Consider the following 19303-nt stretch of genomic DNA (forward strand, 5'->3'; position numbering starts at 1 on the left):
CACGTTTCATTTCCCCTATCCTTTTAGATAATGTGTGACAGCAATTGATTTTCTTATACGGAGCCACCCTTCCATTCCTAGGTAAATTCCACCTAGTCGTCGTAAGTAATTCTTTTTAATATGCTTTTGGGCTCCCTTTGTTAACACAGTGTTGAGAATTCTTCCATTTCTCTTCATAGGGATATTGGTCTGTACTTTCTTCATGTCTTTGGCTCTGGGGTCAGAGTCATGCTGGCTTCATGAAATAATTTGGGAGGCATTCTCTCCTCCTCAGTTCTTTGGAAAGGTTTGAGAATTGGTGTCAACTCTTTAATGTTTGATAGAATTCCCCAGTGAAGCCATCTGGTCCTGGGCTTTTCTTTGGGTCAGTAATAAAAAAATCTCCCATCACTCCTTTTCCATCAGGTTTTGTCTGGTGCCGTCTTGGTCTAGGTGAGCCATTTGTTGGCATGTAGTTGGTTCACAGTACCCTCAGCTTTGTTTCTGTAAAATTGGAAATAATGTCTTTTTTAATTTTAACTGATTTGTTTCTTATCTTCGTCATCAAGCTAAAGCTTTTCCAATCTTGTTGATCTTTTCAAAGAATTACTCTGGACTCCGCGGACTGCCGCAGTCTGGCTGGGAACGAATAACCGAGTCGCCACAAAGCCTTGTAGGTTCAAATGGCAACTACTTTATTTCAACTCTCACCGGCACTGCACGCGCACTTTTCCACCAACGCCACCCACGAGGCCCTTCCAGAAACCCTCCACACCGGAAATCCCTCCTCCGGCACTTCCCCAACCAATGGAAACTCTCTGGGAATCCCCGCGAGAACTCCAAAGTAGCAGGTGCCCCATTGCCCGCCAGTAAAGTAGCAAGAGCCGCCCCATTGCCCACCAGTAAAGGTCAAATATACAATACAATCAATCCAGCATCACAGCAATTATATATAGCTTAACTCAAATCATCATCTCAATGGTTCGCTGGCGTCACCTTTCAAACATTCCCTCTGGCAAATGCCAGGCGTCATTCTGATCAGCCTTGGCTCTCAACAGTTTTCTACTTTCCTGCTCACACCCACCCGCACTCTGCTAGCTTTGGGTCTAGTTTTTTCCTGTTTTTTTTTGAGGTGTAAAGGAGGCTCCTCACTTGAGACCTTTCTCCTTTGCTGATATACACATTTCGGCTGAAGTTGCCTTCTCCCCACTGCCGTGGCTGCACCCGTGCATTCTGGTGGGTTCTGTCTTCGTTTTCAGTTGTCTTCAGGTGATTTATTCTTTGGCTCTTTGATTCATTTTTATATATTTCTGCATTTCCCAGTTTCCTTCTTAATGATTTCTAGATTTATTCCCTTGTCATCGGAATTGAATGCTTCATATGATCTCAGTCTTCTAAAACTCAGTGAGAGTTGTCTTATGGTCTTTTCTGGAGAACCTTCCATGTATACTAGAGAAGGTGGTGTATTTTGCTGCTGTTGGTGGGGTGTTGTGTATGTTAGTCCAGTGGGTCTGTGGAGGTGCTCAAGACCTGCATTTCTATACTGACTGTATCTGTCTAGTTGTTTCAGTCATCATTGGAAGTGGGTAAGAAGCCTCCTACTGTTGTACAGCTCTATTATTTCACACTTTAATTCTTCAGGGTTTGCTCTAGGTCCCTTTGGGTTTGCCTTGTTGGAATTCATTGAGCTTCTTTTGCATGTCCATTGCTTTTGTCAAATTTGGGGAGTTTTCTCCCATTATTTCTTCAAGTGAGCACTCTGCTCCTTCCTCTCTGTTCTCTTTCTGGAATTTCCATAATGCCAAATTGGTCTTCTTGGACGGCACCTTGGGTTCTTTTACTTTTCTTCTCTTTTTATTTTTTGCTCCTTCAATCTCATGATTTCAAATGAATTTCTCAAAGTTTACTGATTCTTTTACATATATAAACCTGCTTTTCAACCACTATATTGAACTTTTGAATTGTTACTGTATTTTTTCAGCTCCAGAATTTGCTTGTTTCTGTTTAAGAATTGCTGTTTCTTTGTTGAAATTTTTTCATACATCACTGTCCTGATTCTGTAGTTCTTTGTGGTCTCCTTTACCTCTCTGAGCATATTTAAGATCATTTAAGTCTTTTCTAACAAGTCTGATGGTTTTGTTTTTCTCAGGAATATTTCTGGAGATAAATTTTGTCCCTTTGAATGAGCCATGTTTTTCCCATTTATTGGGATTCCTTGAGATCTAGTGTTTGGAAAATGAGGCACCTGAAAAAACAGTCATGTCTTAAGTCTGAAGAGAGGTGTGGAAACCTTCACTCATTAGCAGGGGGTGTTCTGACAGGTGGTATCGCCAAGGTGATGGCCTAGTCTAGGGTCCTTTCTGAACACATGCTCTGCTTTGGGCCTCTGTGTCAGCACCCTCTTTCGCAGGTACCCGTATCCATAGCTGCTTTTAAACATCTTAATTTCTCACCTACACTTCTTGAGGTCCTTTGCCCAGTCTCCTGTCCCAGGTACCCAAGCTCTGTAGTCCCCTGGCAGCTCTTAGGTGGTGGCGCCTGCCACTGTCCTCCGAGGCATTGCCAGCCTGCAATCTGAACCATGCCATGTTTCCTGGCTAAGGTAAGTCAGGAAACAGAAACCAGCCCCTTGGGAAGCCCACAGAGAAGCTGAGACATTGCAAGTAAGTTCTGTTCCCTTCCTTCCTTGTGGTGCAAGAGAGGAAGCTAGGAATTGGGTCAATAAAAATGCTACAAAGTTTCCGTTTTGACTGTGGCTGGGGTGCTCACCTCCCTGTGGCAGGCCTTGACTTTCCAGAGCTCCTAGGAAGGCGTTTCCATAGGGGAATGAAGGCCTTGAGTTTTCCATCTGCCATCTCCAATCTCTTGACTGGAAAAGTTTAATCTACTTCAGTAATTACGGGTAGGGGCAACTGGAGATGGGTGCGGGTTGTTTCTCTCCATCATTTTTTTGATCTAGTTCATTTTGTATAGTGACATGGAGATGATATTACACCTAGCATGCTAACATGACGCACTCAAATCTGAATTATACCAGCTTAACTTCAATAGCACACAAAACCTCTGCTCCTAGCATCTCCCCTTACTGCTAACTGATGTCACTAATTACTTTATAATGCACTGCATCACCAGTAACATGTTAGCACTTGTTAATGCATTTGTTTTGTGAATCATGTATAAATAAAAAAACCAAAATTATAATACTAGCATTTATAATTGCCCATCTATATACTGCAGATTGTTATTTTTTTCTTACAGCTTTGAGTTACTGTCTAGTGCTGCTTTTATTTTTTTGTCACCATAACTTTTTTTTAATTTATTTTTTATTGGTTGTTCAAAACATTACAAAGCTCTTGACGTATCATATTTCATACATTTGATTCGAGTGGGTTATGAACTCCCATTTTTATCCCAAATACAGATTGCAGAATCACATATAACTTAAAAAAAAAATTAGATCTTTATGGTTATACATAGTAGTGGTTGGGTTCATCCCTACATACTCAGGCACCTCAAGTTGATTTCATCCTTCCCCCCTGCCCCCCCCCCCCCCCCCGTCCTTCCCCCTCCCCTTCTTCTCTACTAGATAGGCTTCCTTTCACTCACCTGTGATTTTGTATTTGATTAGGTTCTTTATGAAATCTTGCCCTTACCTGCTCCTCTCTCTTATTTTACTCTAGCTTCCACATATGAGAGAGAACTTTCAACCTTTGAGTTTCTGAGTTTGGTTAATTTTACTTAGAGTAATAGTCTCCATTTTTATCCTTTTACTGAAAATGCCATAATATCATTCTTTTTTTTTTAAGAGAGAGAGAGAGAGAGAGAATTTTTTAATATTTATTTTTTAGTTTTTCGGCAGACACAACATCTTTGTTTGTATGTGGTGCTGAGGATCGAACCCGCGCCGCATGCATGCCAGGCGAGTGCGCTACTACTTGAGCCACATCCCCAGCCCCAATAATATCATTCTTTTTAATGGCTGAGAGAACTCCTTTGTGTGTGTGTGTGTACATACATACATGTATACACACACACATATGTATATCACAATTTTTTAATCCATTCACCTACATCTGGGTTGATTCCATAATTTAGCTAAACACTGATGTGGCTGTGTCACTGTAGTATGCTGATTGGAGTGAGATAGCTGGGTCACACGATGGTTCCATCCCTAGTTTGTTGAGGATTCTCCAAACTGCTTTCCAGAGTGGTTGTTGGTAGGACTGCAAACTAGTACCATGTACACGTGTTCCTCTCCCCACAACCTCGCCAGCATTGTTGTTTGTGTTCTTGATCATTGCCATTCCAACTGGAGCAAGAGGGAATCTTAATGTAGTTTTGAGTTGCATTTCCCTGACTGCTAGAAATGTTGAACACTGTTTCATGTATTTATTGGCCTTTTGCGTTTCTTCTATTGAGAAGTTTCTTTTTGGTTCTTTTGCCTACTTGTTGGTTGGATTATTCATTTTTTGTAGAGTTCTTTATATATTCTGGATATTAATCCCCCATTGGAGAAGGAGCTAGCCAAGATCTCCTCCCATTCTGTAGGCTCTCCTAACCTCCTGTTTCCTTAGCAGTGCAGAAGCGTTTTAGTTTAATGGCATCTCACTTATTGATTGTTGATTTTATTTCTTGTGCTTTGGGCGTCTTGTTAAGGAATTTCTATGCCAGCACCTATATGGATGAATGTTGGCCCTATGTTTTCTTCTAGCAGTTGTAAGTCTTCAGACCTAATTTCTAAATCTTTGGTCTATTTCAATTTGAGCTTGCTACAGGGTAAAAGATGGGGGTCTGATTTCATTTTTCTACATATAGCCAACCAGTTTTCCTAGCAGAGCACCATTTGTTAAAAAGACCATCTTTTCTCCAAGATATTATTTTGGCACCTTTGCTGAATATCAGATGGCTCTAGATTTCTTCCTGTCTTCTGTTCTGTTCCACTGGTCATCATGTCTATTTTGATGACAGTGCTATGTTTTGTTACCACAGCTCTGGAGTGTAGTTTTATATCAGGTGTTGGGATGCCTCCTGCTTCACTTTTCTTGCTGAGTATTGCTTTGGCTATTCTGGTTCTCTTATTCTTCCAAATGAATTTAATAATTGGTTTTTTAAAAATATTTCTGTGAAGAATGTCATTGGTATTTCGATGGGGATTGCATTGAATCTGTATATTGCTTTTGTATATGGCCATTTTGACAGTATTAATTCTGCCTTTCAAGAACATGGATTGTTTTTCCATCTTCTAAGGGCTTCACTTTCTTCAGTGTTCTATGATTTTCATTGTAGAGCTCTTTTACCTCCATGGTTAATTTCCAAGTTTTTTCTTTTTTTGGGGGGGAGTGGTTTACTGTGAATGGAATGGTTTTCCTGATTTCTTCCTTGACTGAATCACTCTTGGAGTATAGGAAAGCTATTGATTTATGGGTGTTGATCTTATGTCCTACTTTGCTAAATTCATTTCTAAGCTCTAGAAATCTGGTGGAGTAATTGGGTGCATCAACATGTATAGGAACACGATTTATGGGTGGTTAATTTTATATCCTGCTACTTTACTGAATTCTTTGAGTTTACTATGGTTTTATCTTCTTGTTGGACTGTTCCCTTTGCTAAGATGTAATGTCCTCCTTTGTCTCTTTTATTTATTTATTTGTTCATTCATTCATTCATTTTAGTTATACATGTCTGTATAACTAGACTTTATTTTGACACATCATAATACATGAAGTATAACTTCCCATTCTTCTGGTTGTACCTGATGTAGAGTTACACTGGTCATGTAATTATATGTGTGCATAGGGTAATAATGTCCGATTCATTCTACCTACCCCCATACCCCTCTCCTCCCTTCACTCCCCTCTATCTAATCGAGTACCTCTATTCTTCCCTAGTCCACCCTCTTATTTTCAGTTAGCATCTGCATATAAAAGAGAAATTCAGCTTTTGATTCTTTGGGATTGGCTTATTTCACTTAGCATGAGAGTCTCCAGGGCAATAATTTCATTCTTCTTTATGGCTGAGTAACATTCCACTGTGTATATATGACATATTTTCTTAATCCATACATCTATGGGGGGGCACCTAAGTTGGTTCCATAACTTTGCTATTGTGAATTGAGCTATTTGAACATTGATGTGACTGTGTCACTAAATATGCTGAGCCACATCCCCAGCCCTATTTTGTATTTTATTTAGAGACAGAGGTCTCACTGAGTTGCTCAGCCCTTGCTTTTGTTGAGCCTGGCTATGAACTTGTGATCCTCCTGCTTCAGAGGCCTCCAGAGTCACTGGGATTACAGGTATACAGCACTAAACCCGGCCCATGCCAGTTTTTTTTTTTTTTTAAACTATAGCTCTGTAGTATAATTTGAAGTCTGGTATTGTGATGCTTCCTGCTTCACTTTTCTCTCTGAGGATTACTTTGGCTATTCTGGGATTCTTATTTTTCCAAATGAATTTCATGATTGCTTTTTCTATTTCTATGAAGAACATCATTAGAACCTTAATAGGAATTTGCATTAAATCTCTATAGCACTTTTGGTAGTATTGCTATTTTGACAGTATTAATTCTCCCTGTCCAAGAACATGGGAGATCTTTCCATCTTCTAAGGTGGTCTTTAATTTCTTTCTTTAGTGTTCTGTAATTTTAATTGTAGGGGTCTTTCACCTCTTTTGTTGGATTGATGTCCAAATAATTTATTTTCTTTGAGGCATTGTGAATGGGATAGTTTTCCTAATTTATCTTTCAGTGGATTCATCACTGATGTATAGGAACATGATTTATAGGTGTCAATTTTATATCCTGCTACTACTGAATTCATTTATGTAAGTTTTCTGGTGAAGTTTTTTGGGTCTTTAAATATAAGCTCATGTCATCAGCAAATAAGGATAGTGTGAGTTCTTTTCCTATTTGTATCCCTTTAATTTCTTTCTTCATCTATCCCAATAAATCTTAAAGTTGGTCTTTTTGGGTTATTCCATATTTCTTCGTCTCTCACACCTTTTCTCCATGGTCAACTTTGTTTTCAAGATTATTTATTTTGTCTTCATTGCCTGAAACTCTGTCTTACAAGTGACCTAGTCTGTTGGTGATATACTTTGAATTATTAATTCGGTTTAGTGATTCCTTCATTTCAAGGATTTTTGCTTGTCTTTTTCCTCCTAGAATCTCTATTGATCTTTTACTTCCTGTATTTTCTGATTTCACTCTTTATACCGTCCTTTACTTTGCAGGTCAGTTTAACTGTGTGTGTTCTGAACTCCTTATCTGACATCTCTTCCACTGTGGTGTTGATGGATTCTGTTATTGGAGTATCTTGGTTTTGGGGGGTGATTTGTTCCCTTGCTTCTTCATGTTGTTTGTGTGTCTAACCATCTCAACAGTATGGAGCTGAGGCAATAGAATTTCTACCATGGACTTATGTCCTTGAAGGTTTCTAGGACCTCACTTGCTGAGAAGCTGCCTGTCTGCTTTCTTGGTTTCACGCCTTGGAACAGGCAGGAAAGCGGCCTCCTCTATTCCGCCATCTTGAAAACATCAGCCTTTCTTTGAAATCTATCTACTTTGTCAGATATGAGAATAGATAGTCTTGCTTGTTTTCTTGAACCATATGCCCGGAATATTTTTTGCCATCCTTTTTACTTGAGCCTGTGGGTGTCTTTGCCTGTGGGTCTCTTGTAAATCGTAATAGTTGGACTTTGTTCTTTGATCCAGTCTGCTGATCTGTGTATTTGATTCAGCATTATTAGTATGGACATGTGTTTGTGGTTTCCTGCCATTTTGGTTTTTTGCTATATTTTATCCTGTCTTGATTCTCACTTAGTGGATTACTCTTCTGTTGAACTTCCTGTGTGGGCTTTGAGAATTGTTTTTTTCATTCCTCTGTGTGAAGTTTATCTTTGTAATGCTGGTTTGCTACTTCTGAGTTTTTTTTAGTTTATCTTGCCATGGAATGTCTTTATTTCCCCCTTAACTTTTGCTAGGTATAGTAACCTTGGCTGACAGTTGTTTTCTTTTGGGGCTTAGAATATCTCATTCCAGGCCCTCCTTGATTTTAGGGTTTGAGCAGAGAAATCAGAAGAGAGCCTTGTTTGTCTCAATATGTGAGCTGTTGTTTCTCTCTTGCAGGTTTTACTATTCTTCCCTTGTTAGGCATTTTGATCATGCTGGGTCTCAGTGAACTTCTCATTCGGCCTACGAGCTTCTGTATGTTGATGTCTACCTTGTGTCTGATATGGGAGAAGTTTTCTGTAACCATCTCATTGAGAATGTTCTTTACGCCTTTAGTTTGTATCTCCATGTTCTCTTCTATCCTAATGATTCTCAGATCATATAAAGTTGCCCCAGAGTTCTGATTTCTGGTCAAGTTCCATAATTTTTTCCCCTTTACAGCCTATCTTCAATGCCTGAAGTTCTGTCTTCAATGCCTGAGGTTCTGTTTTCTACATCATCTTGTCCTTTGTTGATACCTTCAGGTGAGTCTGAAATTTGATTGATCTTGTCTTTCATTTCCAGAAGACCTGCTTGGTTTCTCTTCACTATTTCTATTTCTTTATTAAAATGGTCTATCATCTCCTGTAATTGCTCTCTTTTCATTGAACATTTTGATAATCAGTATTTTATAATCTTTCTCTGGGTTTTTGTCTACCTCACTATCAGTGAGTTCCCTTGTTGGGGGATTTGTTTGCCTGTTTTCTCAGGTGCTCAGAGGTCTTGGTCTTGTGTGTCAACTGGATTCCTCCACCTCTTTTTTTTTAGGCACCATCTTCAGTTGCTCGAGTCCTGGAGCGATCTGGATTGTGATCCCCTTGCCAGAGTGGGATCCACAGTCTTTGTGTTATTTCCCCATTTCTGCTGTAGCAGTGGATGTCTGTAGGCGGGACTTGGGGGCCCGTCTGTAGGCGGGACCTGGGGGCCCACCCCTGGCTCTTTGTACTTGGGGCCTGGTCATTAGTTTGGGTTTTTGTCTCTTCTACTCTTTGTGTTAAAGTACAGCTGAAGATTGAGTGTAATTAATTTGTGTGTAGAGCAGGTGCGCTGTCTTTCGGTTTAGTTCAGCAGAGTTTCTACCCCGTGAACTTGTAGTGTCCCTGTAGGTTTCCAGTATCTCTCAGATTAGGGGACAAGGAATAACTGCAACAACCAATGCAAACAATATAAAGCATTAAACTAAATTCTTAGTTCCTTCTGATGTCTACAATGTCAATTACCACAAAAAGCAGAAATGACAGCAATTGCCATAGGTAACCATGTATAATATGTGGCATTAAATCAAACAACGGGTGTCAACTCTGGCATCCACAGCAGTAATGATGGGGCAAGCACTATGTAAACCAACTAGTGCTAAAAGACGGCAAGAATTCAGTTGATTAAGAGAAAATGTGACAGGAAGGTAGAAAGGAGTTCAACATCAAAAAATGAACCCAAGGAATGCAGAAGAGATGTAGGATGTGGCTGTTATAAGGAAGGAGAAAAACTTGAAGTAAAAAAGAATAAAAGAGCAATAGAATTTGGCTGTTAACAGCACAACACAAAACCAAAATATTCTGACCAAACTCTAACCCTCGCAAGACTGCATTTTAAAAATACTACAAGTGAGAATAAAAAGAAACATGTCCATGAATCAATCAGCACATGCGCGAGCGCACACGGAAAAGAGAAGATTCCTAATGAGCAATTAAGGAGCCTGTTTCACTGGGGCGGAATAAACATGGTCTCTGCCCAACTACCTGAGCCCAGCCCAGCGGAAGAGTAAGGACCAGGGGCTGTTAAGCCCTTCTTTTTGTGTAGCTCACCAAATCGCCAGTTGGAGTTCAAAAATTCTCAGCTTCTCTTCTCCCCAGTGTGAGGAAGGGTGGGAGGAGAAGCATTGCCTGCTAGTTTTGTCTGCACAGGCCAGGCCCCCCCCTCCCGCGGGGCCTGCAGAGTTCTGAGTGGAGTCCCCCAGGTGGGGCTTTTGCTGGGTAGTGACCATTCTGGTGAAGTAAGGTCAGCACACCCAGGGCCGGGCAGCTCTGCTTCCCAGCAGAGATCTGGATCTCAGGAGCCTCCCTGGGATCCTACTCCCAGCGCCGGGGAGCCCAACCTTCACCCTGGTTGCTGCCCACACACAGCCTTTAAAGCCTCCCAGGCTTAGTCCCCGAACATGTCCACCCACCTCCTATGAAGATCCCCGACCCGCTTCAGCTGGTCATGGGTGCTGAGAGCCATAGCCAAGTCAGAATGACGCATGGCATTTTTGCCAGAACAGAGTGGTTGAGAGGTGACGCCAGCAAGCCATTGAGATGATGATGGTTATGTTAAGCCGTGTATTCAATTGTATATTAGATCCCTGATGTCCGCCTCAGGCTCCGCGCTACTTTGGAGTTCTTGCGGGGATTCCTCTGGGGAGTTCGTGTTGGTTGGGGAAGTGCCGGAGGGGGGATTTCCGTTTGGTGTGTGGTGTGTCCTAGGGGAAGGCCGGTTAGTGTGGTTTGAAGGAGTTCGGAAATAAGTTTGTTCCTGCTTGAGTGGCTCATGATTTGTGCCCAGCCAGACTGCGGCACACCGGAGCCACCAGAGTCAAGGGGAAAGCAAGTTGGGCTCCCCTTTGCTTTTCTGACTTGAACCCCCTGGGTTAAATCTCTGAGCCTGTCCTGCTTTCACCTTCGAGGGATGGCAGGTCCTGCGGCAGGCACCTGCAGGGACCCTGCAGCCGTCTGTGCAGCAGCAGCGCAGTGTGGCTGCCTCAGCTCCCGTGGCCAGGTGAGGATGGGGGGCTTTTCACCTCTAAGGGACAATGCAGTCTCTGGGTCAGCTGTGGGCAGGCTGCTTGTCTGATCTGGGGACTTTCTGTACTAACTCTGAGTTTCTCTGCATTCTCCCTGTGCTGAGCCAGGGCCTCTAAGGCTCTGGTACTCCCAGCTGGGATCCAATGGAGTCTCTCTGTTTAATGTACCCAAACTCGCGAGTCTCCAAGACACTGTCCAAAATTGAGTATTAGTGAAATCCCTCTTTCACCCACCTCACAGAGTAGTGTCCCCACTGCCTGAATCCCGGCTCTCCAGCTGGCTGATGGTCACCTCGACTAGGAGCCCTAGGCCGTATTTCAACCTGAGGGTCTCCATCATGTCCTGCAAGGAAGTGCTAATGGACATTAACTTAGGAATGTCTTAATTTCTCATTTTCAAAGGACAGTTTTGCTGGGTATGAATTGCTGATAGTTTTTTTCCCCTTCAGCATTTTGAACATGATCAGCTTGTTGCCACGGCTCCCAGTGTTTCTGATGAAAAATATGCTGAATTACCCTGCAGCTGCAGCCAAGGCACAGCCTGCCTTCCCGCTGTGACTGAGGGACCTGGCCTCCTCCTGCTTGTTGGCTGGAGCCACCCTCAGGTCATAGAGGTTGCCCACACAGTTGCTTTTCATTCCTTAAATGTCTGGCTCCCAAACAAGGGAGGCCACTCCTCTAGACTGGGAAGCCACTTCAGGCTGGGGCGGGGGAGGTGGCAGAGCCTGCCCCTGTCTGCTCCTGGTGATCAAAACACCAAGCCTCATATTGGTAGGATGAAGTCCTTATTGCTCACCTGGCTGCTAGCTGGTCACCTCTGGGGACCCTGTCAGTCTACGCTGAAGTGGTGGAGAGAGCTTTGGTGCCAGCTCTGCCATCTTTCTGGTGTCACTCTGTGCCGCAGTCTGGCTGGGCACAATTCAGGAGCCACTTGTCAAAAGAAACGAACTTTATTTTTAGAACCACACACCCCAAACAAAACAGCTCCTCAGGAAAAACCTTCAGAGCCCAACTGCCACCACCTGCTTCCCACAAGCCTCTCAACCTCCCCCACTCCTCCTGCTCTTGAGGCCGATTGGCTGGGTCGCGTGGGCAGAGCCAAAAATGTCCCCCAATGAGCAGCTCCATAGTCTGAAAGGGCGGGGAAACAGCCCAATGAGCATCACCGCAGAGGAGCCAATCAGCTAGAAGTTGCTGGGGCCTTTGTGAGCCAATCATCAGCTGGCAGTCTGAAAGTTTGCTGGGGCCCCTTTGGCTGTGGCTCTCAACAACTCTGGTCATGTTTATTTTGATCTCCCTCCTGGGAACAGTCACAGGAACACAGTGTATCCAGACTCAGCGGACTAGTCCTGTGCTCCACTTCTGAGGGGACACTGTGCTCCAGATGACAGACAGGTGTCTGGTTCATCACAGTTTTTACAATTCAGAATATTTTCAGGTTTTGATCCCGGTGTTGTGGGTGCTCAAGTTTTAAACAGATGCTTGCTATGAAGAGGCCACATTCCGACACACACATCCTCCACTGGAAAGCCCCAATCACCTCTCCCCAGCCTCACTGCTCAGCACCACCGTGTCTGCTGTGCTCCTGGTGGTCGTGTCGCTGGGGAGCGGTGGCTCCTGCCTCCTCTCAGTGTCCCAGGAGGGCATCACTGTACAAAGGACCAACAGGCAGTTTCTCCCAAGTTCACCTTTTTTTCCTGTGAAGTCGGCCCCTGTTGCCTGCCCCTCACCTCCCGGCCTAGCTGCCAGCTATCCTGAGACATCGAGTTTGTTCCTTCACCCTCTGATCTCCCAACACGAGCTTTGTGCCCCTGAGGGCAGCTGCACTAACAGCTTCCGGCTCCCGTGTTTTACCTGATGATCACACCCAGATCCGAATGTGGACAGATGTTTTCCACGTCTATGTCATGACGTTATCAAAGGCAGAGCTGGAAGCTGGGACCAATTCCTGGCTTTGTTACTCGACCCTGGACACATTATTTAACTGGTGCCTCAGTTTCCTTGTTTGTAAACTTGAGGCTCGCCCACGTAATTCCCAGGGCTGTGTGTTCTATGGGAAGGGCCTGTCAATCACGGCTGTCACTCTCATACATGCAAGTCCGTGCTCCTTTCCAAAAGGAGCAGAACCCAGGAGGCTGGAAAGCAGCAGATGTTTTTGTTACAGTTCTGATATCTGACAAGTCCAAGGTCAAGTCTCCAGCAGGTTTGGTGTCTGGTGAGGGCCGCTTCTTGGGTCATGGTTGGTGTCTTCTCACTGTGTCCTCCCCTGGAGGGGGTAAGGGTTTCTCTGGGCCCCTTATCTAAGGGCACAAACCCCGTTCTCAAGGACTCCTCTTCTCTCATAATCCAATCACCTCCCAAGGCCCCATTTTCTGAGACCACAGCCTTGAAGGCAAGGGGCTCACCATGCAGGTGAGACATCCCGAGGGAGTCACCAGCTCTCTGTCTCTAAGCCTATTGGTGCACCTGTGGTCAGAGTAGCAGGCAGGGCCACTCAACTCCACCACGTCTGTGTCTCTTCTCCATGGCAGAAGCTCTTGTGGGAACCGGGTGATGGCTTAGCATCTCCACCCAGCCAGGCGGCCCCTGGGGAACACAGGGGACCAGGCAAGGGCTCTCAGCTGCCCAATGGCTCTCAGCCTGGTCCTGCTGGCACCTACCAGAACCAGTCTCCAGGCACAGGCACGGCCATGCTCCTGAGCCCCCAGGGATGGAGGCTCTGTCCTTGGTGACTTTGTGGGAGCAGTAGAGTTGGGAGGGTCTTGAATCCAGTCCACAGGTCACAGCTGGAACTCTAGGGCATGACTGGGCCTCTGTTGTCTTACCTACAAAATTAGATTCACATAAATAAGAAGAGGAAATGATACAGGAAGCAAAAGTTCTAGAAAAACAAGGTTGACTAGAGAATGAGACCCCAAATGACCTCCTGCCCTGGGAGGTCTGGTGATGCTGGACAAGCAGCCCAGGCGCAGACCACAGCAAGTCCAGAGAAACACACCTGCCCTGCAGAGAAAAGCCACCGGGACGTGTGTCCTCACCCTGCCCGAGAGCTGGGAAGCCCTGCTGCCCCTGCCTGACCAGGCTTTCTTGCTGCCCGATGCCCTGGACACAGGCAGTGCTGGGTGACTTGGACAGACCTTTCTGCTCCTGTGTTGCATTTAGTCCCCCTTATTTTTTTTTTTTTTTGTAATACTGTGGATTGAAACTAGGGTCTTGCACGTGCTAGGCAAGCCGTCCACTCCTGAGCTACGCCCCAAATTTAAGACAGGGTCTAAGTGGCCTCGGCTGGCCGTGAACTTGCAATCCTCCTGCTTCTGTCTCCTGCGTCACTGGGATCACAGGCCTGCATCCCTGAGTCCTCTCCGAAATTCTGTAACATGAGCGAGTTGTCACTTTCCCACCCTGCCCAGGGCTCTGCTCTCCACCTCTGCTCTCCTGGGGTCCTGCAGCCTTCCCTGCTCCATGCACCTTCCTGGGCAGCCTCCTGTTCCTGAGGCCCTGCTCTGGCTCTGGCCAAGTGTGGCAGGCGCTAAGGTAGGCGCTGCTGGGGAGCGGGGCACTGGATGGATGCTGATGACCAGACCCCAGTACATCCAAGCACCCTGGTCTCTCCCAGATGCCGCCTCGACCCTCTAACAGGGCTGCCCCTGACTCTGTCCCTTATTCCACTCACTGTGGGCAGGCACTCCTGAGAGAGTCAGGTGGGCAGCTCGAGTCCCAAATGCCACCTCTGCCTCCTAGGGGCCTGTTCTCATCCAGCAGATGAGAAACCACCACCTGCTTGTCAACAACTGCAGTGCTGTGTTGTGCTGCCTTGGGGACAAGGTTCCAGGTAGTGACACTGCTACAGGAGACTGCAGCAAGCCATGCCCTCCGCCTCACACAGTGGTGGTGACAGTGAGGGCTGTCCTTCATTTGTCATCATGAAAGTCTGTTTGCCTAGGAGCTGCCACCAGAGCCTCTGCCCTTTGGAGGGAGGGACACGCTTGAGTCCAGCTTCAAGTGAAACCAATCTGGAGGCCCCAGGGCAATATTGGGGTAGCCAGGCAGGGAGAAAGACCAAAAGAAATGTACCACGAGGCCACCAGTGGGAAAGTCCCAAATCTTCACTGGGCTTAAAGTCAAGAGTTTTGCAAAGAACTGTCGGAGTCCAGCTCCAACAGGGGGTCTCAGGAGACTAACAGATGATGAGGAGTCGGCGAAAGTGGGGGTGGAGAAACAACACAGACACCAAAGTGAAGGTGCTGAATCCCAATCTTTACTTGTGAAGTTAGTCATATATACTTTTCATTTTGGCAGGCTCACAGTGCTTTGTGGTTACAAAACAGGAATCATTATTCAAAGAAACAAAGTATTACGCAGCTACAATTAGAAGAATGTATCTTGGCTTATGCATAAGCAAGCATTTTTCCTTTCAGTTCGTGTTTTGCTTTGAGCTGTTTCTGCTTAGTTAGCTTTTAATAATAGTTAGAAATGTCCCAGACTATTGGCCTATACCTTGACTATTCTTTCTTGACTTACTGACTGGAACCGGTGCCATGATTATGGCAAGTGGTTAACTTGTTATTAATTTTAATCAAACAAGAGTAAGAGCACAAACCATTGTGCACAGGAACAAGAACAAATTGCCCAGTACCAAGCACTAATCTGTCTTCTTAACATTAATTCTTCTTCTCTAGATTTTAATTTTATTTCTCAAAAACTTCCTTGACAGGAATACAAGGAGTTTTTCATTAAACATTAACAATTTACGCTCCACAGCTGAATCATTTCATTTAGAGCAAACAGATCTATTCTTTAGAAGTAGTTGCATTAATTGGGAAAGTCATGTTTTTTCCTTCATACTTAATGGTCATATGAGAAGTCGCGACTATACTTATTAAAGGAATACAAAAACAAACCAGCCCATTCCCAGAAACATACTGTGCTCCTCCAGAGGATGGACGCCTTGCGCCATCCACCTCAGTAGGGCCTTGCCATTGCCTGAGTCAGGGGAGGGGCACAGCAAAGAACTAAATAACCAAGTCTAGAAGAGCTGAAGGCGGTGTGAGAAGGTCTGGCCTTCATGAGACGCCTTCCAGCACATCGTGCAGCGACCACGACTAAGCAGCCTGCGAAACTCAGCGAAGGGAGGAGCCCAACTTCAGATGGCATCAGAAAGGCTCCAATCAAAATTCTGGACTTCGGGGAAGCACAAGGCTGCTGTCAAAAGAAGCCCAAGGTCAGGAGAGGAGAGGGGACAGGTGTACTGAATACACAGACGTGAACAGGCCCAAGCAGCCCGAGGGTGGCCTCCTGGTGACTCTGAGGCGGGTGGGGGGGTGGCCGAGCCCTGGGTCAGCCCTGCTGCCACTGAGACAGGATCAATGTATGCTGGGCCCAGGAGGCAGCAGCCAGTCCCTGCAGAGCTCCTGGCGGGAACTCAGACCTGGACACAACGGCTACTCAGGAAACAGAGCCCTCAGTCGAGCAGAAGGGTCTTCTGAAAAAACTGACGGGAGGATTATATTCTTTTTTTCTTTCATATATTTAGTTAAAAATAAGTAACTAAATATATGCTGAAATAGCGAAGAGCAATAAAGATACTGGTGCCATTAAGGGACTGCATTAAGGAGGGCACGGTGGTCCATGCGCCTCAGGAGGCTGAGGCAGGAGGATCAAGGCCAGACTCAGCAACTTCGCAAGGTCCCATCTCAAAATAAAAAGGGCTGGGATGTCGCTCAGTGATTAAGCACCCTGGTTTCAATCCCTGGTACCAAAATAAACAAAGGAAAACAAACAACAAAAAAAACCCCAAAGACCACATTAAAAGTCCACCACAAAACGTTTCCACTGTGGTCAAAACAGAGTAGGAAGCAGAACGTACTGAGTTCTCTTTTTCCATCTGGCCTCGTGCAGGCTGGGCGAGCACCTAGCACTGAGCCACAGCCCAGCCCAAAGTATTAAGTTCTGACAGAAAGTCCACCAGGTATGGGAAGGAATCTGCTGGATATTCAACCAAAGTGCGTTTCCTGTGGAGAGACTACCTGCAGCAATTTCAAAGGTCAGCCACACATGGGACAAGCTGGACACGGGCTAAGAGACCACAATTCTCCCAGACACCCTGATGGCCTCAGTAGCCACTCTCAACACCAGCTGATTTTCCACAAGAGAAATATGCGTGATAACTTAGGAGTAGAAAATGGAGATTTCACACAAAAATTACCAGGAAGGAATAAAAAGTAGAGCATTTTGAGAATTCCTGCATCCTGGGTGTTCCAGGCGAAGCCCTGGCTGGAGGCGGAGGTGGCCGTCAAGGAACCCTGTGGACACCAGGCTCTGGAGGGGAAAGAGCATCCATTACTGCCAGGGTACAAGGACACGGTGAGCTGCTGGGCCCAGCAGTGTCCCCACAGGTTCAGGCCTCCAGAGAAGGTACTCTCCACCGGCCACGGCCACCTCTGAGTGTCAGGCCACGCCCATGGGCAGGGCTCTGGTCCTCTTCCTTGTCTCTTCCTGAGCAAGAGCGCCCAGTCCTGCCCACATTCTGGAAAATGAAGACAGTGCTCCCAAGGACTCTCCTCCAGGGGCCTTGCTGGCCCAGCACACCTTGCACTGGCCACGGGAAGGTCTACACCAGGCAGTGGAGTCTACCTGGCGTTCGCACGGCCTGGGCCAGAGCCACCACCCTTCCCATGTGTTGCCACCTCTCTGCTAAAGTAATCGTGGTTTCTGTCAGTGCCACTGACTTTACATCAGGGACTTCCAGTGGTTCCATTTAGGATCTTGGTAGACGACTCTCAGAGCCATGATGAGCAACTGAAGACACTTACGCGTGAACCTGTAAGCTCACCACGTCTGTGTCCTCCTGTTGGGGGCAGCTCAAGATACGGTTTATAAGTGCACATTATGATAATGTGAATCTTTTTTATTTTTTTAAAGAGAGAGAATTTTTTAATATTTATTTTTCAGTTTTTCAGTGGACACACATCTTTATTTAATTTTTATGTGGTGCTGAGGATCGAACCCAGCGCCCCGCACATGCCAGGCGAGCACGCTACCGCTTGAGTCACATCCCCAGCCCCAAAATGTGAATCTTTAATTTTTTTGTTTTTAGTTGTTATTGGACCTTTATTTTATTTATTTATTTTTATGTGGTGCTGAGAATCAAACTCAGTGCCTCACACATGCTAGGCAAGCGCTCTGCCACTGAGTCACAACTTCAGCCCCAAAATGTGAATCTCTCTCTCTCTTTTTTTGTATAGGAGATTGAACTCAGGGGCTCTCAACCACTGAACCACATCCCCAGCCCTATTTTGTATTTTATTGAAAGACAGGGTCTCACTGTTAGCGCCTTGCTAAGTTGCTGAGGCTGACTTTGAACTCCTGATCCTCCTGCCTGGGTTACAGGCCTGTGCCACTACGCCTGGCCTGAAAATGTTGATCTTCATGCTGACTTACCTCCGTCTTACTTGTAGCATTATGGTAGTATTTTGTTTTGCTACTTAATGAGTTTCTTCTATTGACTTAGAGCAATTTCTTGTCATCTCTAAGGTGATTTTGGATTTTCTCTTTAGTCCAACGTACAGTTAAATGACTCTCCAAGTGCTTAAATGAAACTTGACAACAATTTTAATTCTTTGGGGCTTACTTTACAAATAGACTTTATTTAAGGGGCCTGAGGACACGGGGCCTGGGTCACCAAGGAGTGGACCGACTGAGGAAGCACTAACCCATGAGAAGCAGCCAAGACGCAGCTGTGCCTGTGGAAGAATAAAAACAAACACAAAACCACAAAGGCCGCAGGAGGAGCCCGGAGGAGCCACCTGCAGAGACAGGTAAGGTGGCGGTTTCCTCAAGTACCCAGCTGTCAACGAACGATCAAAAGATACAGACAAGAAAACCAGGGGAAATTCAGGGGAACAAAACCTATCTACAGAGATCGCCCCTGAAGACAGACACACAGCTTTAGCCATTCCACAATTTACCTCATAACCCTGGGCTGTACACAGATACACATCCATGAACAAAATGGCAACATCAACAAAGAGATTGTGATAAAGAGCCATTCAGACATCCTGGAGCTGAGAACTGCAGCACTGAAGCTGTGACATCACCACGGGGCAACAGCAGTTCTCAACCAGCAGGAGGGACACCAGTGAGCTCCAAGACGGCACCTGAAATCACTACGCAGGGGAGGAGAAGGGGAAAGGAACAGAGACAAGCGAGCGAGCCCAGGGGATTGTGGGACACACGAAAGTCAGAGGCTTGATAAACTCCAAGAGACCCACGCCAAGGCCCACGCCGATCACACTGCTGAAGGACAAAGAGGACATCTTGAAAGCAAGAGCTGAGAAAAGCAGGTCACCCCATGTGAGCGATCAATAAGACCATGAAGATTTCCAAGAGAAATCCTGCAAGGAAGGCCGGAGGCAGGGGAATAAGAGTTCTCTGCTGACAGAGAACAAAATGGCTCTTCACTGCGAGGAAAAACTGCCAGGTGCGGTGGCCCCTGCCTGCTATCCCAGGGACTCAGAGGCTGGCAAGTTCAAGGCCAGCTTCAGCAACTCAAGGAGACTT

Source organism: Marmota marmota, unplaced genomic scaffold, assembly GCF_001458135.2.
Source record: "Marmota marmota marmota unplaced genomic scaffold, marMar, whole genome shotgun sequence".
NCBI lineage: Eukaryota > Metazoa > Chordata > Mammalia > Rodentia > Sciuridae > Marmota > Marmota marmota.